A 24,576-nucleotide genomic window follows, 5' to 3' on the forward strand; every position below is an offset into this window, starting at 1 on the left:
GGTGTGCTACTTCCTTTTTCACCGTAGTTTCGATTCGCGCCGCTTTGCGTTGCGGGCGTCGATCGAACTGTAGTGAATAGCCTCTTTCTATAATGTTCAGCACCCACTCTGATACCCCGGGGAGCTCTGCCCACGCTTTCGCGTGAGTGGCTAGGGGTAGAATGATATCTGGGCTCTGGCCGCGATCTAGTGGCGAGCGGAGAGCAACAGTGTGCTGTAACATGAGCGCCGCGTTTGCAGCGTGCGAGACTGGGGGCGCGCTGATCACAGCGAGCAGTCTGCCCGCGCTCAGTTCTCCTGCAGCCGTGTGCTGAGGGAGAGCTAGCGTGGTGAGCCCCGTGGGGTTTAATATGTCTGTGAGCGAATGAGGGCGCGGGACAACGGGCCCATGCATAACGCTGAGAACACCGTCTGTTTGTGCAGACTGTATGTGCGTTGGTTTCGTTTCTACCGAAACCGTGAGACATGTAGCGTGTAGTGTTTGCGGGCACTGGGGCGTGGGCACAATCACTACATTTGGTGCACAACCGACATGAGTCGGTTTTATTTGTGCGGGCCGTGTATGGCGGGCCGTGTCTGTGTGTAGGAATGGGCACTGGGCAGTGGGCATGTTTACTACACTCATAACACCATCGGCCGTGGCCGGAATACCAGAAAATACACTCTTTTTGGGATTTATCTGGGTCGCCGTAAAAACGGCGTTTGTGTGCAGGCAAGCGGGCTGTACTGCCGACTTGTTTACTGCGAAATACGCTGGAACAGTCGCAATTACTGGAACTGAGCGAGCGAAAATTTTTGGTGGAAGTCCGGCCGCAGCGGGACTTGAACACCGTCGCTTCCGTAGGCTGGCTAGGAAGACTTAGAGGCCTCGGTCTTTACCTCAATCCTCGGCCGTGGCCCACGCAGCGGGGGGCGGCGGCCGGCGGAGCGAGAGCGCGGTCTCTGATCCTTGGTCTGTCGGCAGCGGCTGGGTTGCGGCTGAGAGCTGTTTTGAGCGACCTGCTGCGGAGCTTGAGCGCTTGGGCAGGAAATGTTTCATGGCCTGCGATGTCTTTTGAACCTCGGCGAATCTGTCTGCGAAATCCTTGACAGAAGATCCGAAGAGGCCAGCGGGGGAGACGGGGGCGTCGAGAAACGCAGAGCGCTCCGAATCCGACATCTCCGAGAGCGTTAACCAGAGGTGTCTCTCAGCCACGGTGAGAGAAGCCATGTTCCGCCCCATGGCCTGCGCGGCGGATTTAGTGGCGTGAAGGGCGAGATCCGTTGCGCTCCTCAAATCCGTGAGATTCACAGCTTCTGGTCCTTCCTCATCCATTTTGCGGAGAAGGTTGGCTTGGAAGATCTGGAGTATGGCCATTGAATGAAGCGCCGAGACAGCCTGCCCGGCGGCGGTGTAAGCGCGACCGTGCAGGGCTGAGGTAGTGCGGCAGGCTTTAGATGGCAGCGCCGTCTTAGCACGCCGTCCAGCAGAGGGCGGGCAAAGATGGGCAGCTACCGCTTCCTCGACGGGAGGAAGAGAGTGGTACCCTTTGTCCTTAGCACCGTCGACTACGGAGAATGCTGCGGACACGGGAGCACGCACTCTGGCTGAAAAGGGAGCGCTCCAAGACTTAGCTACCTCTTCGTGAAGCTCAGGAAGGAAGGGAGCTGGTCTTGAAGGATGTGAAGCATGTTCCCTTTGTAGAAAACAGCCGTCCAGGCGGTTGAGTGCAGGCTGCTGGGGCGTCGACCACTCAAGGCCGAGGCTCTCGACGGCCTGCTCGAGCAGATGCATCAGCTCCGCCTCGATGCTGGCTCTTTTCCCAGAGGGCCGGTGAGAAGATTGTGCGAGGTCCGCGGAGCTCGACCAGTCCTCACTGCCCGACGCTAGGATAGAGCAACTGTCGTCCTCCACTCGTACAGCTTCCTCATAGTCCTCAATGGCGGACGCGGCGGCAGACAGCGGCCGCTGACCGGCGGTGAGAGACTCGGGTGAAGCAGGCGGCGAAGCTAGCGGGCGCACCGGCGAGCTTTCGCGGGATGGAGGAGGTTCAGGGACCCGCTGAGCGCGGCGCTTTTTACGGCGCGGCAGCTCGGTGGGCGAAGGCGCGGGCGCAGCTTCGAGGAAGAATGCTCGGCGAGTCCGCAGAGTCACCATAGGCATTAATTCGCAGTGAGGGCAGCCGCCCTCGGCGAGCGCGATAGCTGCGTGATCCTCACCCAGGCAGGAAACACAGATGACGTGGTGGTCCCCGTCGCTGAGTGGAGCTCGGCAAGAGCCGCAGGAAGAACGAGGCATCTTGAAAAAGACGCTTCGTGCTCTTTTAGAAGGAGAGAATGTGCGTGTCGCAGCGGCGAACACACACACACAGCAATAAAAGGATATAGTACGCCGGAAAGCGTCAGCAGAAACGGCGACTGAAGGTGGCGAGATGTCGACCAGCTGCTTCAGATGCACTAATCCCGCTGGGTGCTTGGCTCAGACGGCGTGGCTTCCTCTCGGGATCCAGCGATGCGAAGTCCGCTGAAGAGATGAAAAACTGACCAAACCAGCCTCTCTGGGCCGTATTTATAGCCCTGGCCCCACCCGATTTCGGCAGGACATGACGTAATGGGCGCGAAGCGCCCTCATTGGTTCTGACATCATGGGGAGCCTCTATCGATAGGCTGGTGCAGTTGCCGCAGAGCAGCCAATGGGCACGCGCTGTCTCGCCCATGTCTGCATGCTGCTGCAATGCGTTTTACATTATTGCAAAATTAAGGATAATTTTTGGCTTCAATATCTCGAGAAAAAGAGGTTTTCCCCTAGCGTAAGATTTCTTACGCAAGTACGAGAGACCTCTCGTAAGAGAACTACATGATTAGGTAGCAACTTGGTTTAAAAAAACAAAAACAATAGTAACATCCTCAAAACAAAACGTTTTATAAAATGAAAAACATCACATTTCAACCCTTTTAACCATTGTTTAAGAAAAGGGATGAGTGAATTATATATGATAGATTATTATCCAAATTATTTCGATTTTTAGAATGCACATTAGCTTCGCTTTCCCTTAAAACAGGATTCACCTTCAAATGGTTTAATAACAGTTGATTTTCAAAGCACTAAACTGAGAGGTTGCCATCCAAAACTTTTTACAGTTTTCTTAAAGCTGAGGATAAATGTATTTAAAATGTTTGTGTGACCTGTTAAATTCCTCATGCACCACACATGCAGATTTCTACACGATGTATCTTTAATTTGGCCAAAATCAAACAGGTAATTAAGCAGAAATTCAGTTGAAAGTGTTTGTGCCACACACAATTCATAAATGTTGTTCAAATGTTGTTCACTGACCTTTCATATTTCATGTGTCTTTTTACTTAAGAAAACGTTGTTTGGAGGAAACATGAAATATGCTTAATGTTATTATAGATTATAGAAGATTTTATATTTAAATACACCTGAAAAGTCATTGAAATTATATATATATATATATATATATATATATATATATATATAAAATAAAAAAATCTTCTGAACGAGTCTGCAGTGAATCTCAGCTATTTCCAGCCCAGCTTGTATTAGTATTAGTAGTATTGGACTAGGAAATTTCAATGGTGTCAAAAAAAAAAATCATACCCTTATTTAAAGCAAACATAACCAGAAATAAAATTACTCATATCGGATATAAGATTTTGTCATTTCACCCACACCTACTTAAAGTAATCAAAAAAATAGTCTGATTATATTCCCTTAAATGTGTAATGTAATGGATGACATTACTAACTGCAATTTTTGTCATGTAATTTGGAATCAGTAACCGACTACAATTTGTAGTCATGACCTAAGTAATGACCTAGCGACAGCGACTTTTCGAGCAGGATTTAGCTACTTTCCATTTAATACAGTTGGCAACAGTCTTGGTGTGAATGTCCTTTTGCAGGAGTCAAAGCAGCAGATTTAGCTACATTTAAATTATATTTATTAGTACAGAGCATGTATTTAAATAAATTAAAGGGCTAAGAATTTTGTGATAAATAAGTAAATATAGGTTACCCAAATTTCTATGGTAATGGTTTAATGATGTTCATTCATAAGTCACTATGATATTATACTACTGTAGGCTACATTTCACACATTCCTTCGTACCTTCAAATATGTCTCATAATCAGGTCACTTAAAACACATATTCTACTTGAATAATTGCAAAATGTAACATAACATGAAGAATGACCAAATACTAAGAACCAATGCAACCATTTCTATAAAAAAAAGTAAGTAAAATAATAATTTTAGCGTGATGCTCACTTTAAAATCGCTTATATCATTCGCCTCTTATACTTGTTGTAGACAACAAGGAAAACTACATACAGACCTTAGGAAGTTGCGCCAAGGAAACACCTTCAGAAGACTCACGCTCCATCCGGTCATAATTTTCCGCAAAACTGTGGTGCACAGCATTCCACTTGTGGTCGCCTGTCCACAGTCAAATGGAATTGTGATTTATTATTGTCTAAAAGTTGCAGCACGCAAGAGACAGACAGCTCCGCATCCCACAAGCCCATTGTGGACAGTCTAGCTCGTTTTGCATACACAACTGTCGAGAGAGGAAGTATAAAGAGGGGGAGGGGGAGGGGTAGGGGGAGGGGGGGGGGGGGGTCGAGAGAAATAGTTCCTCTGGCTAATTGCCCTGGATCAAGGGTTTAAAATCCAAGACTGACTGCTGGGGTGTTCCAGCACAGTTATTGTTGTAAATGATCACTCTACAGTGATCTTGTAGAACATAGCAGGCAGGTAATAGAGTATGTACTGCTCACTTATAATGAGACAATTTGGAAATACTACAATAAATCTGCCATTTACACATTGTCATGAGATATAGCCTATACTTCACCCGACTCTGCAGAGAACTGAATTTTTGAGAGAACTGTGTTCTGTATACTTGACTACATATGATAATTTTACTTTGCAGCTATTATATAATATTATTAACTATGAGTAACTTTATTTTGTTACTGTATAAACTGTATAGGCCCTGTATAAACCCTAACTCAAACAATAAATTGTTTATCATTAATCCAGAAAGACAGAGACAAACTTTAATATCTTTCTGCTTTTAATTTGTTCCGCTTATCACAGCTCTACAGAAGAAAGGCCGTTGTCTAGAGGGAGTGCCCAACCATTGCTTTTGCTATAGATATGCTATGACAGAGCAATGTATGTTCAGTGAGCAGAAAACTACTGGTGGACTTCCATGGACATGCGTGTCCTTATAAGCCTCTATGGGCTGGATGAGCAGCCGACCCATTCAGATAGGCCGTTGGCTTCCATCCTCCAAAGGCCATGCCTCTCTGCCCACTTCCAGCACAGAACATAGGCCTATCACATATATTGCTGCACATATCACCCTGTATCCCAAGACTTAAAATATTAATTTAATTATTTTATTTTTTACAGTCGCTTGGACACATTTCTCAATAGTTAGGTCTCTTATTCAACACTCTTCACACAGTTCTCCTTACCAACTTTCAGCTTGGCACCGCAGGTACAGTTTTTCAAAATTGCCTGCACACTAAAAGTGGTACTTGAGGCCCACTCAGTGAACCCATTCGCTTATATACCTAATTACATCAGGATTTATGGGAAGTGTTCCCGGTTTTCTGGCTGACCTAATCTATATAGTCTAACATTGAATTATAGAAGTTTATAATGTGTATGCTAGGTCAAAGAGATGTGTTTTTAGTCTAGATTTAAACTGACAGAGTGTGTCTGCTTCCTGGACAATGTTAGGAAGACTGTTCCAAAGTTTTGGTGCTAAATAGGAAAAGGAACTACCGCCAGCAGTTGATTTTGATATTCTAGGTATTATCAATTGGCCGGAATTTTGAGATCGCAATAGACGTGAAGCACTATAATGCGTTAAGAGCTCGCTCAAGTACTGGGGGGGTAAACCATTTAGTGCTTTGTAGGTAATCAGCAATATTAAGATGGAAAAATGCGGTTTTATAGATACTAAAAACGTGACTTTCAAATGAAAGATTGGTATCAAAGAGCACACCCAAGTTCTTAACCGACGACGAAAACTTGACAGAAGACACATCATTCAAAACTAACAGCTCTTGGTTTCACACTGCCATTTAAATGTCACACTCATTTACAGATTACCCACATCCAGTGATCATGTCTGAAACACTTATACCTAATTTGTTCACTTAGAAATTAAAACTCAGTCTTTTGAGAAATATATAAATTATTACAACCTAGCATTTCTGTTTATAGTATACCTAATTTATCCAAAAACCAAAACTCAGTGTTTTGAGAAGCAAATATTTTTTCAGTCTTGCATTTCTATTTATTTTGTAAATATATACTGAATATGCATACAAGTCAAGTCACCTTTATTTCTAAAGCGCTTTATACAATACAGATTATTTCAAAGCAGATTCACAAATTGAAATTCAAATTTTGCTGTAAAGCAGCTTTACCGTTTAAAAAAAAAATACTCACACTAAAAGTGATACTTGAGGCCCACTCAGAGAAACCATTCACTCATATACCTAATCTTCAGACCAAGTCTGCAAAATTTCAAGCACATTATCTGCTTTTCACTCAGTTTGCATTTGTAAAACAAACTTTCTACATTACACATCATTCAAAACTAACAACTTTTGTGTTTCATATAGAAAACACTGCCATTTAAATGCCACAATCATTTCCAGAATTACCTACACCAAATGATAATGTGTGAAATCACTTATACATAAATTGATCACTTAGAAACTCAAAAACTCAATGTTTTCAGAAAAGGAATAAATTAGTTTCAAAGCAGCTTCACAATAGTTCAAATTCTGCTCTAAAGCAGCTCTTACAAGCCAATAGTGTCATTATATAGCTCAAGTCAGTTCAGTGTTGATTCAGTTTAGTTCAATAACTAAAGATTATCAATTTGTTGTGCATACATACTGTATATACACACATGTGAGGTCTATGACAAACTCCTGTACACTCCACTGAACACTGAACAAGCAAAAGACACAAGAGAGTAGTGTTTTACATTTGTCATATCCATGAGTTTGGCATGTCAAACCTAATCCATGGCTAATCATTTGATGGTTTGTGTGTACAGTTACTACGCAAAAGCAAATTTTTTAGAAGAGTTCAAATGTTTTGAAAGCTTTGCAAGAGATGTGTGATGTTTTTCATGTTGTTTGTGTGCTTTGTGGTTTTATGTGTAGTGTTTCAAGAAAAGGAGGAATAGTTTCAGAAATTGAAATTGAAATTGAGAAAATGTAATTTCAAATTCAAAACGCACTTGAACTACCAAAACATTTCATACAAACATGCTCATTCTTCCATAACAATAGCAAATGTTGTCACCCAACAAACACACTCTAAACTCATAAAACTAATAAAACAATTACCTAAAAACACTAACAACAGGCACTACACAATGACAATTTCACTGCAGTTTATGTTACATCAGAATGTTTACATTACAGTACAAAATTATTCCTAAGGTCTCCCCAACTGTGTAAGTGTTCAGCTACATCTAATTGTTTTGATAGTATTACTTTTTTTAGATTTGGAATATATTTCAACATGGTATTACTGCAGAAATGTAGCAAACTTCTGTCTGATTTAGTTTTGTATTATGTTGTTTTAGGTTATGAAAAGAGTATGTAATATGCAAATTGGACTGTAGGTACATAGAATTTTGGTCTTAGTGAGAAAATAATTCATGTAATTTGAAAGAAGTGGTCATTGAATGCATTTTGCTTTTGCTTTTTTAAGCAGTTGAATAATGTCCAAAAAAAATTACCCAGAATGTAGATATATAGGATGATGCAGTTGGAGTGGCTGCTGAAGTGAGCAGCTAGTTTTTGCTCTTTGTAAAGTCAACTTCAGTTTCTCCAAATATCTTAAGTTGATGGGGGTAGTCTTGGGTCACAGATGTCTGGGTTTATGTAATAGATCAAGTTCAGCCATGTGACTGAGAAGTGCCCTCAGAGAAACACTGACAGAAGACCCCAATCTACACAAGCATGTAACTCCAAAGTCCTTCCAAAGAACCACTCCATATACTTTCTCTCTCTCAGTCACAGACAAATATACACATACACACACAGACACATTGGGTGGACCCATCAGCTAGTGTGGCGGCTAACCTATAGGCAGTTTTTGTTGTGGCAGTCTCATTTGGTTACATCTTCTCATTGAACCAGGCTTCGACTGCCTTTGGGCCAATGGCCCTTACACAGAGTTTGATGAAAACATGAATCCACTGAGGTGACTTAGAACAACTGCCCAAAGGTTCATGCCAGCATTGCCAAAGAAACTTCCCTCAAAATATGAAGCCTCTTGTTCGGCTAGCGCTGTAATCAAGTGCAGAAGGACATCACTAGAACATCACACAAACTGCATATATATTTACGGCTGCAGCCAACTCAGCATGCTATGAAGCTGCTATACAGGGTAGCAAATGCATTCTCATATCCAAGATCGGTGGGCTCACACTTAAACTTGTTGTTTGAGCACAAAACTGTAAGAAAACAAACTAAAACATTCCCTTTAATCTTACCAGCAGTTTCACACAGGACCTCCGAAAGTACAGTATATGATTTAAAAATATGCCATTTTTTTTAACTGTGACATTTTCTCCAAGATGCTTGGAACAACCTATCGGCAAAATTCAGTAACATAAAAAGGAGCTGTAACTTAGTGATATAGAAATGCAGATAAATACAGTAAGTTATTGTATGTATGTTTATTTTTATTTGTTATTGTTGTAAACAGTTGCTGTAAATTTTACAGTAAATATTTACATTTATGCTAAGAATTGTGGGAGCATGATAATAATTGCTGTGATTTTTTACAGTAAAATAAGGTATTGTTGGTACAGCAGGGGCTAAAGGCACACCTTAAGAAAAATGTGGTTTTCACTATACTCCAGTAGTGTATGATTAAAATATATATATATATATATATATATATATATATATTGAACATTGATGGAGCAACAGATTTTGTATGAAAATAAATCATAAAAGTCGTTTGTTTGTTTAAAAATCTTATAAATGTATGAGGAGGTAAGATGGGCCTTTTACCCCACAGACACACAGGGTAAAACCAGCATGGGGGAAAAGGCACACAGTATTTACAGAAATACTTAAGCTAAAATAATGTGTTTTTAATAATGTCTCAGTTAATACTTGTTCAAAACAATGTGTTTTTAATAATGTCTCAGTTAATACTTGTTCAAAACAATCACTTTAGCAAAGTTTGTACTGTTTTCGGTTTATTTTGATTGATAAAATAAAAAAAATTTGTTCAATAAATATAGTCATTAAAATGTTAATTTTAAAAATACAGAAACAAAAATTATTTAAAAAAGTAAAGATTCTGAAAGCATCAACAATAATTTAATATAGCTTTACTATAGTGACAAATAAATTATATTTTATTATATGATAATAGCATATATTTTTAATATGATTGTTTCATTATAAATACGGTGGTTATCTCTAAGGTGGACACCCAACTTAATATATGATATTTACCATCTGAATATAACCATGTCATGTCAACAAATGGAAAAGTAAGCCAGCTGTTTATTATCATGTTAATTATTGTGCTTGTCTCAAAATTGTCTCTCATTTGCTACATAAATCTACAACATTTAAAAAAAAAACATTAAATATTAAATCAAATTAACTCAGAATCAACTTTGCATTGCATCGGCTTTACACAGTGCGTGTAATGTCATTAGATAATTTGCAGCGGACCTTCGGGCACGCTGGTCAAAAGGCAACTCTTGCCAAAGCCAGGAGGCAAGCCTGCAATATTTAGCCAAAAAAGCTTAACAGCTAAGGCTAATACTCTGCTTTTTTGGGGGGAGGAAATTGCTTATAATGAATCGACAGCCTGTTCACTAATCTTCAACATGTTTTACTCTAAATACTACACGTTTTCCTCACAAAAATAGTTTATTCAGTATAGTGAAGCCTCTTCTCCAATGGCATCCATAAAAAAAAAAAAACAGCATCTGGTCTCCTTCCCACCACCGCAGCATTAGCATTAGTTGTTAAGCTTTTTAGGCTAACGGTTGCAGGCTTGCCTAAAAGAGCCAGCTCCATCAATACCTCTAGTCATTCCAAGGCGGCCCCTCCGACTCGGCAGCGACCAGCAAACTGAGTTTAAAGCACGTAATGTGCTTGTAGTTTTGCAGATTTGGTCTAAAGATTAGGTAAAGGAGTGAATGGTTTCACTGAGTGTTTCATTCACGTAGATGTAGGAGGCTTGGTGGAGGGAACGTATACAGTTTTTACCACACACACATACACTCAAAGCCAATAATCATCATTATCACTGCCACCAAAAGTATGTAGATATTGTATATTTTATTATGTTCAATAAAAGAAACAATGAGCTTGAGATCAACTATAAGACTGGACATTGGATAAAGCATGCATTCTGTGCCACCACAAATAAAGATGTGAAGGATTTGCAAGCTCGATGCTCAGAAACATCCATTTAAAGTATGTAGATGTGACAAGTATGTAGATCAAAAAGTTCCACCGGGGAAACAAACTTTCAAGGGTGAGAAAGGTGCAAGAGCGTTAGGTCCAGAGGAGGGCAGAGAACGTATTATGTGAGCAAAGATGAAAAAAGATGAAAAAAGCATCCATTATCTGAAGATATTTTTACAGTTCACAGATTGAATGAAAAAGAGATCTCAAAAATAGGTCACATTTTTCCAAGTTATGGAAAAAAGTTACAATACCAGAATTAAATACCTGTTTCTTGAATTTGAAAACCGATACTGGCCAAACTTTAACTATGTTAGGTTCTGCTCAGGTGGAAGTCAGACACAAGGGAATTATAAAAAGAGTTACTGATAGTGGTAAGACCCAGAACAGGACCCAGCAGAGGGTAAATTAAAGGGTCAGGTGCATCCTATTTCCACTGATCATCCTTGAGATGTTTCTACGACTTGATTGGAGTACACCTGTGGTAAATTCAGTTGAATGGACATGATTTGGAAAGGCACACACCTGTCTATATACTGTAAGGTCCCACAGTTGACAGTGAATGTCAGAGCACAAACCAAGCCATGAAATCCCAAGAATTGTCTGTAGACCTCCGAGACAGGATTGTATTGAGGCACAGATCTGGGTAAGGGTACAGAAAAATGTCTGCAGCATTGAAGGTCCCAATGAGCACAATGGCCTCCATCATCCGTAAATGGAAGAAGTTTGGAACCACCAGGACTCTTCCTAGAGCTGGCCGCCCGGCCAAACTGAGTGATCGCCATCTCTGCAGCACGATAGCTCGCCTGGAGTTTGCCAAAAGGCACTTGAAGGACTCTCAGACCATGAAAAAAAAACATATCTGGTCTGATGAAACAAAGATAGAACTATTTGACCTGAATGGCAAGTGTCATGTCTGGAGGAAACCAGGCACCGCTCATCACCTAGCCAATACCATCCCTACAGTGAAGCATGGTGGTGGCAGCATCATGCTGTGGGGATTTTTTTCAGCTGCAGGAACTGGGAGACTAGTCAGGATCGAGGGAAAGATGAATGCAGAAATGTACAGAGACATCCTTGATGAAAACCAGCTCTGAACCTCAGACTGGGGCAACGGTTCATCTTCCAACAACGACCCTAAGCACACAGCCAAATAACAAAGGAGGGGCTACGGGACAACTCTGTGAATGTCCTTGAGTGGCCCAGCCAGAGCCCAGACTTGAGCCCGATTGAACATCTCTGGAGAGATCTGAAAATGGCTGTGCACCGACGCTCCCCATCCAACCTGATGGAGCTTGAGAGGTTCTGCAAAGATGAATGGAAGAAACTGCCCGAAAAGGTGTGCCAAGCTTGTAGCATCATACTCAAAAAGACTTGAAGCTGTAATTGATGCCAAAGGTGCTTCAACAAAGTATTGAGCAAAGGCTGTGAATACTTATGTACATGTGATTTTTTTTTCTTTTTTTTTTCGTTTTGTATTTTTAATAAATTTGCAAAGATTTAAAAAAAACTTTTCACGTTGTCACCCTTACGAATAGAAAATATATTTCCCAGTATATGAATGATATATCAATAATATATTGTGTATAATATATTACAATATATTGAATAATACATAAGGAATTGCCACTTTTCATGTATTGAAAAATGTGACAATATATTTACTAATATATTATAATGTATGTCATTTCCAGTAATTCACTTCATAATATATAGATGTATATGTGATCAGATATTGTACTGCATGTGTAATATATTGCAGATATATTTACTCATGCATTATCAACACACACACACACACATATATAGAGAAATATATAACGTAATATATTTCTTATATTTTATAATTATTTACATTAAAAATATTCCATATTTTCAAGCTAGTTAACAAGCACACCTGCAAGTACTAAAGTATTTAGCCAAGAGACTATCGCTGTGCTGTGGAGTGCACAGCCATTACTTTTAAAATATAGTACTTATTATCTTAATGGTGTTTAGCCAATCGTCAACCTAACCACAGGCTCAATGGTAACCCTAAAAACCCCAGAAAACCTTTTACATTCCAAAATAATAGAACATTAACACTAACAGAGCTCCTCGCTATTAATATTGAGCAAAAGACATTAAATAACACTTAATTTTAACATTTGCTCTCCTTAACAAGTCAGAAGCAAAGCATGCTGGGAACTAGAAATCTGTTGTAACTCATTCCGTGTGTGTGTGTGCGTATGTGTGTGTGTGTATGTGTAAACATACATTCACATTTATATGGGAACATGTACTGTATGTGCAATATACTATATGTACACAATAAAGGATTAAACTTTTTGAATATTACATGTAATGCTATTTTTGTCTTCATTTATAAATATTGTACATGTATTAATATATACCCATACATGGTCAATGCATATTGCAGTGTATTGAAAAATATAAGCACTAGTTTCCCATATTTGGAAATGTATTATGTAATATATCGCATTATATTTAGCAGTTTTTTCCCATATAGTTTTGTTTCGTAAGGGCATTATGGGGTATTGTTTTTAGAATTTTTAGGAAAGTAATTAGTTTAATCGGATGCACTGTACTGTATGTACTGATATGCACATCACTGAAAACACTAAAAACACTCTTAAATTTAATCAACAAAATTGGTTATTTTTGCGTTTTTCGGAGCAATTTCATTTTTCTGGGTTGAAAAGCAAAGTTGAAGCTATGTCACAGGATCTGAAGTAGAATTGTGCCACAGCGTGTATCTGGACTGTGTGATTCGCTTTTCTTTTTTTTAAGCCTATACAAATATTTATTTTATTATATATTTTACAATTGTATAATGCAATAGAATCAGTAGTTTACACAGTTAATCCAGTTTTGTAATTATGGCAGTAACTATTCTTTTTTTTTTATTATTATAGAAAATATGCACATTTTGTACAAACATATACAACTCACAACAAATATGAATGTATAGGGGGAAAACAAATTGTGCCAGGGGTAAATATTACAAGAAATTAAAGTGACGAAACGCTTCGAAAGTCTTTTTTGCTCTTTTGTTTTTAGTAGTGTTTAGTTAACCTAAAGTTAATTTATAAAAAGTTCACAATTTGTCTTATAGCTTTAGCCCATTTCTTCACATGAATGTGAAATTTTCCAAGTAAAATAAAAAGTCGTATGAGAAAAAAGATTGTACTTTTGGAATAAATGGAATCCTGTACAAAAAAATAATATAACATCACACAGATCAATTTATATTAATGTTCCAAACAGTCTAGAAAGAAGTTAGAGGCATCCAACCAAAACATTCTACATTCAAAGAAAAGATGGATCACAGATTCTTTAACAACACCACAAAATTCACAGGAGTCTTCCATATTCAAATTGATCCATCTCCTTAACAGGTTAAATTATGTGTAAAAATATAAAGGATACTTCTCTAACATTATTATTTATTTAAAATTTGTTTTGTTTTTTATTATTGACTATACTTTTTTTCCACTAAATGTTTTCATATTTAGATGACCAACACTGTTGAACATGGCAAATAATTAACATACAGTAACTAACATATCTATTACTGCATTTATATTTTGCTATATTAATATCTCCAATAAATATTCACTGTAAAAAAAAATTACATCCCCAAGTCAAAAATTTCTAGTGACTGGTCACATCTAAATTTTTCAATTAGTCTGACGTATTATTTCTCATTGAGCCAATGTTAACAGACTATTGCAACAAGAATTACACTTGGGCCCATTTAAAAATTTAGATGTGACCAGTCACTAGAAAATTTTGACTTGGAGAGGTTAGACATTTTTTACAGTGTTGTATCACTGTAAATAGAAGGTTTTTGGTTTAAGTTAAGTGGGCAGAAATCCAGGACTTTGTAATAATGTTATAATAATGTTACAAATAAGAGTTAAGAGCCCAACTAATGGAAACACTAATCAATTTTATGGTGACTTCAAATAAAACCCAATATTATTCAATAATAACTTCTGTAGATGTCTGACAGAAATAAAGTAAGTCTGATTAATAATAAGTGAAGCTGGTAATGCTGTTTGTGGAGTTGTTTAATCCTCCTCTACAACTCTTGAGAGATTTGATGTCTTCTTTTATCTTCAGTTGATTTCATCTAAGACTGTGGCTGGAAGTCAGTTGTAGTTCTTGCATGTGGGCCAGATCATCATTCAAAATGTGCCAGATGTGGGCCAGATCTGGTCCACAATGTTGCTATGTGGGATAGATTGTATACGGACAGGAGAAAGCATGTTTCAAGTTTTTAGTGCTCTATAAACATGAACCAGCACTGTGTATGCGCATTTAATCACGTCTTCTTCAAATTAAATAACTGAACCTTGCCTGAAGTGCTTAGCTAACATACAGAATTGTTTAAAGAGGAATTGGGTAAATTGAAGGGCCCACCAGCGAAGATTTATGTGGACAAGGAAATAATAATAAAAATTCAAAGCCAGACCAGTCCTTAATACAAAGGCAGCAAGGGTATAAGCTGAAAAGAATGCCTGTTTAGAGAAAACATCACAGAACTTGTTAAACACTCTGAATGGGCTACACCCATAGTGCTTGTTTTAATGTGACAGTTGAAGGAATATTTTGGACTTTTAAACTACTATAATAATTTCTTGCCAAACTTGTTTACTGTATTAACCCCTGTGCACACGTTGTTGGAATAGAACTGGGGTTTGGAACAAGAGGCTGCTTTTACTCAGTCTAAAAAAACACTCAAACTTGTACATGCTGTATGCAGCTGTTGCATGCATGCCAACTTAATCATAGACACTGCACTTATCATTTTGAATTGTTTTTAACACTCAACTTCAGCAAGCCTAAGGTTCTTTCTCTTTCACATGTTCTTGTCAAAATTGCCCATGTCATGTGGGGGTGAGGCTAAACCCAAGGACTCTTCTTCAGTCCTAGGGTTTTATTAGCAACACAGAGCCACATCCTCTCCTCAGGGGCCCGGCTGAGCTGCAGTGTTCTGGATGAACTCAGCCAACTCACACCCTAGGCCTCCCCACTTCAGCTCTGACAGTAATAATAGTCATCACTGACCAAGATCATTATGCTCACACGGTTTTATCTCAGAAATACATGTCAGGACATAAGCGGCAGATTAGAGCATAACACATGTATGCAGTGATGTGTCACATATACTTCTGCGATAATGATTAACATATTGACAGGGATGCTGATCCACAATATTTAGTAGCAATTCTACCAAATGGTCTGTTAAGAAACTACTATAATGTACATGTCTTGTATTATAAGTTGTAATTAGAAGTCCTGTGTACTGGAAAGTACTTGTATCCTATTAGCAGTTTGTACTGAAATTATGTTATGACATCATGTCATTTGGTTAGATTTTAATGAAGCGCACAACATTCTTTTTGCAACATTTTAAAATAATGCTGGATAAAATTATCATCGGGCTTTGCACAAACCATGACCATGTCAGTTTGAGTGCATATTGCCAAATAGGAGAGATGTTCTCTTGAATTTCTCACATTCATGTGTATTTTTCTGTTCTAACTTTTCACTCAAATTTTCATGCTGATAATCTAAATTGAAACTAACTAAATTGCAAAACAGAAGTATTTTTGCTACATGACATGTAATGTTAATAATAATTAATTATAAGAATATTGTTTTATTAGCCTTACAATCACATTCACAAAATTTCAGTAGTTTCAGAATCTTGCAACTGTACTAATGTTTGAGACCACTAGATGGCAGGGTCGTAAAAATTAGATCAACTATAGGACAAGACCCCTGTGCATCAAGCTTAGATTGACTTGTGGTTAAGTAGTTACTTGATGTAAATAAGTTTAATGTTTCTCATTTGTGTTCAGTTAGAAAGCTGTATAACTATAATTGTACTGAAGAATACAAACAGTGTAGTTTGTTTCTCTGCCGTTCTTTACCGAGAACACTGATCTAATGCAACATGAGCATGAGTAGGCCTATTTGTACGTATTTTACGTAAAGTGTGGTTCTACCACACATACATATACTTACGTTTGCATAGACTTTAAAATGTAGGCTACAATATTGACAGCAACTAAAACATACATTATTTACATATAAACAACTTCACAGATATACAAATGTTCATAAACCCTTATTTAATTCATTTACAGTTTTTCTCAATTGCTTAAACACTATAACCAGGCTTTTGAACAACAATTTCAAAACCATAATGCCATTTATCATAAAGCACACCCATTTCACTAAACTATAAACACTATTCCCTGTTTTGACACATGAGTCAGATTTGTTGAACTGTCGCTGCAAAACTCTACACACAAATCTCTTCATTTCTCATTGCCTACACCATGTTGTCATGTATAAAGCACTAGCATTCAATATTGTTCACTCAAGTCAGCACAGCTTCAGCTCAGTTAGCACACAATTATCAAGGTGGAAACACTAAGAGTCAAAATTGAACACACATCAATCAGATCCTTCAATAGATAGATAAAAGGGCCCAAATCAGTTTACTGAGTTTTGGAACAATGGATCCAGAAAGACATGAAGGAAGAGATCGAGGAGGGATAAGGAGGAGGAGGAGGACGAAGGGCAAGGGCAAGAAGACAAGCAGTCTCAGATGAAATTCAAGCCACTCTAGTACCCCATGTCTTTGTCAATGGTATGACTATGAGGGAGGCTGGGCTACGAGTAAGGCCAAATTTGAGTCGCTTTACCGTCGCCTCGAGAACCTTCAGGGAGGTGTGGTGGCAAACAAAATTATATCCCTGAATAAAAGACAAACATTTCCAATAGTCAGAGGTTTATTTTCTTGCAAGAAAAGGCCAGCAGTCGTACAGTCACACAGAGTTACACAGAGTGTGACAGTGAAGGGAGGGCATCCTTCCTCCTTTATAGTCTTGACTCCCAGAATGTTATCTTTCTAGGCCAATGATGGTATTTCAACCATATGTGGAACATTCTTAGATGTGTTCATCATATTGTCTCCTTGAGTGGAGGCCCTCCTGTCACGTCCCAACACTCTTTACCATTCCAATACAATTCCATATTAGAATAAGGTTTGTGTGTGCTCTTTTACTGTCATATGATGGTCACACACATCTTACTGTAAGTAAATATAAAAAAAATTTTAGAGGAGAGAATAAAAAAAAAGTAAAACAGAGAAATTTTGTTTTGTTTTGTTTTGTTGTGTGTGTGTTGTACTGTGTAGTACATGAATGAATAAAAATGTGCCAATGTATCCATTGGTTGTGTCATTTGTGTTCATCATGTGAAAAGGTTTGTGAGGGGGCAACAAGCAACATAACTTACCAGTTTTGGAAATGTTGTTTTGAATTTATTGCACCAGTGTGTAAGACTATGTTGTAGTGTGTGTGATTTTGAGGGCTTGTGTGTCCTGTCTGAGGGCAAAGTTTGGTTTTTCAGCAAGAGTGAATGGTTTTGAGTGTAGAGCTTCATTTTGACCTGAAAATAGGATGTTTGGGGAATTGAGTGAGACGTTATGGATTTGTGTTTACTGTTTTGAGAATACGAGGCATAGTTTCAAGAAATGTGTTTAAGCAATCGAGAAAAACTGTAATATATAAATATTTGATGCACTATAAAATTATCATAAACTCCAGAGGGTGTGACATCTTCACACTTTAAAAATAACTGATCACAAGATCACGTCTCTTAGTCCCTTTCTGAGATCCTAATGTGAAGATGATGTTGAACTAGAAGTTTTCTAAGGACCCCCAAGCTTGTGCCAAGCTGCGGCCTTGTCTTTCCATTCACCAAAGATCCTCTGACTAACACTGGTTCTCTCTCATCAAGACAACATCAGCAAAGATCAACTGGAGCCTCAACAAATGCATCAGGACAGTTTAATTCAAATGGGCGAGACATGCAAGTATCAAACTTAGTCCACTTTTAAAGAAGGGCGTGTTAGAACTAAACTGATGGTTTGCTCAAGGCTGTTGATCTGCTGAATTTCAAACAATGCTATAACTTGCTCTCCTGAAATCTGCTTCAGTTCTCTTTTTCTTGGTAAACTGTATGCATGTATTTATGTTAGAGTAGTTTAAGTGTGTAGTCTAGTTAATGAAGTCTTGTTCATATCACACTTAAAGTTGACCGTATTTAAAGCTCATATACTGGAGTCCCTAATCACGCAGATTTTAACTACTTGCTCTTATAGTACTGTAAAGTAAGAAAGACATTTCCCATACAATGGAAATGTACATTTCTTAGAATTAATAAACAATTTACACTGAGGGCCCATCTTGCACCCAGCGCAATTGACTTTGTACACCGACGCATGTATCATTCCTATTTTGCACCCGACACACAGCGGACTTTTACCTCCACAGATGCACGTCGGTATATTAGGGAATGAACTTGCTCTCCCGGGGGCGGTTCAGCGAAAAGAGGAGGAGTGTTCCGGCGCAAATGTTCCTTGGTGGTATTATGCAGTTCCAGAAAACAATTCCACCACAGACCAGGAAAAACCTAGTCTAAAGTCAGTTGCGCGTTTTCAGTGGCGCGTTCAGATGCTATTTTAAGGGCGCATGCTTGGCCATAATGTAGCGTGTGCACAATGCGCATACACTTTGCTTCTCTCATCTACACACAGACGCAGCAGTTGCCATTTTTGCAAACCATACATAATTACAAGGAAAAATATTCCACATGAGAGAAATCATTGTGGTGTCCATAAAGATGTGAAAAATAGGCATAAATCTAGCTTACACATTTACCAAAATTATTATACGCCTGTTTAACCAAAGCTTATTTGGGTGGGTTTCTCCCATCCCCATACAATGTCACTTCCCTGTCTTTTACGGCCCTGACGAGAACATCGGTCTCCTCGGCTGTGAACCGCTCCTGGCGTGCGCCTGGCAAATCCGCCGTTATAATAGCAAACCGCCATGGAACAAGCGTGCCTGCTTTTAAAGGGAATGTGAGATGATGCTCTGATTGGTTTATTTCACGTTATGCCCAAACCACACCTATGAGTAATGTAGCTATTTCAGACCAACCCATTTTAGATTTGCCCACCCACAAAGTTACTTGCGTTTCGCGTTTGTTACTTGCGTTTCAGATCGTTAAAATAGGGCCCTGAGTGTTCACGGCACAAACAGGTTAATTGATTGTAATATAAATTTTACAAATTTAAGTTAATTCTAAACTGATTAACTGATCCAAATATTCAAAATCAGTTATAACAAGTTATGATTGATTATTAATATTTCTTTAGAGCTAATTTGCTACAATCAATATGATTGATTTTGTTTGAGGAACAGGCCCAAATTCAAGTTTTTATTCAACAATTTTCATCTCCATCCTCAGTTGTGACCATAATCAGAAAATCTGTTACAGTTAGATATTTACCTCTACTACTCTTTTGTCTCCCAGCAAACTGTGAAATTTTCAGCATATACCTAAATGTACAAAAAAAGAGTATGTTTTTATACCTTGTAGAGTTACGTATGAATACCTTTGAATGAATACCAGTGAGACCAGGATGTATAATGATGTGTGCCTCCCTGCTGTCACGCATGCATCCTTCGCTCTTTTCATCTCTAAATATTTGCTGGGAGCGAGTGGGTGGAATGTCCTGAGTGTGAGTGACTGCTGTGCCGTGGGCAGGTGTTTACTCTTATCTATTTTCTTTTTTCCTTTCCTATTATGTCATTAGTTTTTGTGGGGCTTTGGAGCTTTTTCTGGGTGGGGTATTGCAGGTTCGGGCCATGTGCTACCTGTGTTTGGGGAAGCAAGACAAGACCGGGTGAAAGAGGCTTGAATTCACTCACGCGGCACCATGCGGTAAAAGTGGCATCCGCGGTGGGTGGCATACCTCAAATTCTTCTCCGAGAATGGGAGACGTTGTGGGGCATGAATGTATCCTTTCAGCCTCAAGAATGAATAGTGCTACTGTTATCTTTCTTAAAACGGAGAGTTAGTGCCATTATCATTGATGATGAAATTTACTCTTTTGTTCCCTCTTTTAATGCCATCTAAAAAAATGACTCTATCGAATGTCCCCCTGTTTGTTGGTGATGAAATCCTAACACAAGCATAATCTCATTGCAGCAAAGTCCTTGAATAGTCCTTGCTTGTCCTAACAAAAAAGGGAAACGCCAGATACATTAATATCATGGTCGACTCTAATGATGCAGGTCCGTCTATAGAGGGCCGGGTCAAATCGGAGTTGACAAGGCAGGGGATTTTACTACTAATTGTCACAGCTATGCTCATTTTAGTTTCATTTTCACTCTGTCTGCTTTGCTACTGTTTGCCTGTGTTCTCGTTGGTCTCCTAGGTTACTAATGTCTATCTTTTTTGTTACTATTGTTACTCATCAGTAGCCTGACTACGTCAGACTTCGTACTTGTTATGGTTTAGAAGGAGAGAACCCAATCGCAGACCATTTGCAGACATCTCTAGGGTTTATTACAGAAAAAACAGGGAAAACAAAACCCACGAGGGGGCAAAACAAGACAGGATTGACAAACAAGACTAGACTAAGACTGACAGAAAACTGAACAATAAACTAACAGCTAAGACAGGATCAAAACACTTCACAAGACTTCTCAACAGGTTACTCACAAATGAATCTTCACATAAAGATTGGCAATGAACCAGCACAGGACAGCAAACACAAGGGGATTAAATAGGGAGAAACTAATGAGGGAAACAGGTGACACAGGTGAAGCAATAATGACTAAACAAGGATAACAAGGGGGCGGGGCAAGAGAACGAGACAACACAAGCACATGGCCCCGTAAAAGGCCATGTGTTTGCACATAAAACATGGGTCTGTCATGATTCTGCCTCAAGACTAAAGAAAATCAAGGACACGAGTGCAGAATCATGACAGAACCCCTCCCCTAAGGAGCGGCTTCCAGACGCTCCTCAAGGGAACATCAAACACGGGACATGACGGACTGAGACACAGACACGAACCAACAAAACATGACGAATAACAATAAAGGCATACATGAATAAACAATAACAGGGTTGGGGTGAAAAATCAAAAACAATAAACAAGGCAAAGGAGGTGGAGGAAGCACACAGTTCTTAGGGGGCAGACCAGGGTGAACGGGTGGACTAGGGGTCTTGGGTTGACAGGACGATGGCTGATGGCGAGGGGTCCGGGCAGACTTGGATGGGGACACATGAGGAAAAGTCTTAGGGGAAACAGTCCGGGGTTTAGTGGAGACAGGGGTGACCGGGGAAACAGTCTGGGGACTAGTGGTGACAAGGGAGACCGGGAAAACAGACTGGAATACTGCATTAGTGGCAGCAGCAACAGACTCAGGCACAGAGGAAACAGAGGAAGACGAAACAGGACTCTTGACGGGGGACAAGGCAGGCGAAGGCGCAGGACACAAGATAGGGGGTGAAACAGACGATAATGGAGCTGGAACAGGGACAGGGATCTCGGAAGACGGTCCGGAATCGACGCTTCTCACTTCAAATTCAGTTGAGGCGTCGAAGGCAGCAGACTGGGGATTGGCGCTTACGGCAGTTGACTGGGGTACGGCGCTCACAGCAGCTGACTGGGGTACGGCGCTCACAGCAGCTGACTGGGGTACGGCGCTCACAGCAGCTGACTGGGGTACGGCGCTCACAGCAGCTGACTGGGGTACGGCGCTCACAGCAGCTGAACTGCGATCATGACTCTCTGCAGTAGACTTGAGATCGGTGCTCTCCGGAGCATTAGGAACAGGGACTGGGGACAAGACAGGACTGACTGGGACATCAAGAATTCTGACAAGACGGGATAAATATTCAGACAGGGTTCTGGCAGCGATGATGACTGGCATCTCCTGGCGAGCTGATACAGACTCTATCACGGCCTTTGCAGCGGAATCGGCCGCTGCTTTCTCTTCAGCAGACACGACTGAAGACTCAGAGACGACATTCACAGTACAAGTCTCTGGAATGGATCTCCCCAACGCCGACTGGGAAACAGCGCATGCAGTAGCGGGCTCTGGGACAGCGCCTGGGACAGCGCTTGCAGTAGCGGGCTCTGGGACAGCGCCTGGGACAGCGCTTGCAGTAGTGGGCTCTGGGACAGCGCTTGAAGTAGCGGACTCCGGAACAGCGCCTGGGACGGCGCTTGCAGTAGCGGGGTCTGGGACAGCACCTGGGACGGCGCTTGCAGTAGCGGGCTCTGGGACAGCGCTTGCAGTAGCGGGCTCTGGGACAGCGCTTGCAGTAGCGGGCTCTGGGACAGCGCTTGCAGTAGCGGGCTCTGGGACAGCGCTTGCAGTAGCGGGCTCTGGGACAGCGCTTGCAGTAGCGGGCTCCGGGACAGCGCCTGGGACGGCGCTTGCAGTAGCGGGGTCTGGGACAGCACCTGGGACGGCGCTTGCAGTAGCGGGCTCTGGAACAGCGCTTGGGACAGCCAGAGATGAAGGACGAGAGGCTCCCTTCCTCCTCTTCTTTCTCCTTGGCCGCGGAGCAGATGCCATGGACGGACTGGTGACAGGAGAGGGAGGTGAAGCAGGAACTGGGGAGCCCAGCACAGGCAAGGAGGACTCCGGGCAGGAAGACTCCGATGCTGACTCCCACGACGGGTGCCTTCCACGCTTACCATGAAGATTTATGGACGTGGAAGGTGTCTCAGGAGTCACGGCAGGACTGGGTTGGTCCCCAAGTGTAGCGACGGCTAGCAAACGACCCTCAGGGATCACAGGAAGTGAAGCGGGAGAAGAAGACCTTGTAGAACCCTCTCGATCACCTCCTCTACTGCGGCCTCCATGGATCCCGCGAAACACGACCAACCGGGTCCCTTCAAAAGATTGTCGCTTGGCAGGAAAGGACATACTGTCTGCTGGGTTCAATATTGGCTGGTTCATTCTGTTATGGTTTAGAAGGAGAGAACCCAATCGCAGACCATTTGCAGACATCTCAAGGGTTTATTACAGAAAAACGGGGAAAACAAAACCCACGAGGGGGCAAAACAAGACAGGATTGACTAACAAGACTAGACTAAGACTAACAGAAAACTGAACAATAAACTAACAGCTAAGACAGGATCAAACACTTCACAAGACTTCTCAACAGGTTACTCACGAATGAATCTTCACATAAAGATTGGCAATGAACCAGCCCAGGACAGCAAACACAAGGGGATTAAATAGGGAGAAACTAATGAGGGAAACAGGTGACACAGGTGAAGCAATAATGACTAAACAAGGATAACAAGGGGGCGGGGCAAGAGAACGAGACAACACAAGCACATGGCCCCGTAAAAGGCCATGTGTTTGCACATAAAACACGGGTCTGTCATGATTCTGCCTCAAGACTAAAGAAAATCAAGGACACGAGTGCAGAATCATGACAGTACTTCCTCTCAATTTCAGTTCGCTTCAGTACTCAGTCTGAGATAGCGACCTGTCTATCAGTTTTCCTCCGGCCTGAAAACAGCCGGACAATCAACGAACAGAGGGCGGGCTGAGAGCCGTGACGTAGACGCTGATTGTACCGTGGATGTATGGCAAGCCCTATTAACATTTAAAAGCTAATTTTGACTATCCGGAATTAACATTGTAGATATCAACAATGTCTTTCTGACTAGTCGTAATTACATTTTGGATAGTTGGAATTGTCATTCAAGATATCTGTAACGTAATTGTGACTAGTCGAAACGACAGATAGAGATATCTGTAATTCAGTTTTGACTAGGCAAAACTGAATTACAGATATCTGCAATGACGCCATTGAAAACGTATGGCAAGCCGTTTTAGCTTAAATTGTACCCCGCGTTACTCGTCGTAATTGCATTTTTACTAGTAAGAATTCAATTAGAGAGCTCTACAATTCAATTCTTACTAGTAGCAATTACAATTAGAGAGCTCTCCAATTCAATTATTACTAGTAACAATTACAATTAGAGAGCTCTCTAATTAAATTATTACTAGTAAGAATTACTATTACAGAGCTCTCTAATTCAGTTCTTACTAGTAACAATTCCAATTAGAGAGCTCTACAAATGAATTTTTACAAGTCATATGTCTCCATTGACTTCCATTCATTTTTAATTACGGAGCTGTACAATGGAATTGTTACTAGTAAGAATTACAATTAGAG

General features: G+C 40.5%; 1 protein-coding gene and 1 long non-coding RNA gene across 5 annotated transcripts in view; both read right to left on the reverse strand.

Moving 5' to 3' along the window:
• Positions 1 to 24,576, reverse strand: part of LOC309501853 — a 197,242-nt gene that overhangs the window by 146,423 nt on the left and 26,243 nt on the right. The gene's annotated exons all lie outside the window — the stretch shown is intronic.
• Positions 1 to 24,576, reverse strand: part of gjc2 (gap junction protein gamma 2) — a 154,645-nt gene that overhangs the window by 66,760 nt on the left and 63,309 nt on the right. The window contains exon 2 of one of the 4 annotated variants that reach the window (XM_082174060.1): positions 4,338 to 4,438. The exons of the other annotated variants lie outside the window; for them this stretch is intronic. The gene's annotated coding sequence lies outside the window, so the exon portion shown is untranslated. The remainder of the gene's footprint in view (positions 1 to 4,337; positions 4,439 to 24,576) is intronic. 4 annotated transcript variants of the gene reach the window in all.

This window comes from Leuciscus leuciscus, assembly GCF_965113295.1.
Source record: "Leuciscus leuciscus genome assembly, chromosome: 6".
In the NCBI taxonomy this organism is placed as follows: domain Eukaryota; kingdom Metazoa; phylum Chordata; class Actinopteri; order Cypriniformes; family Leuciscidae; genus Leuciscus; species Leuciscus leuciscus.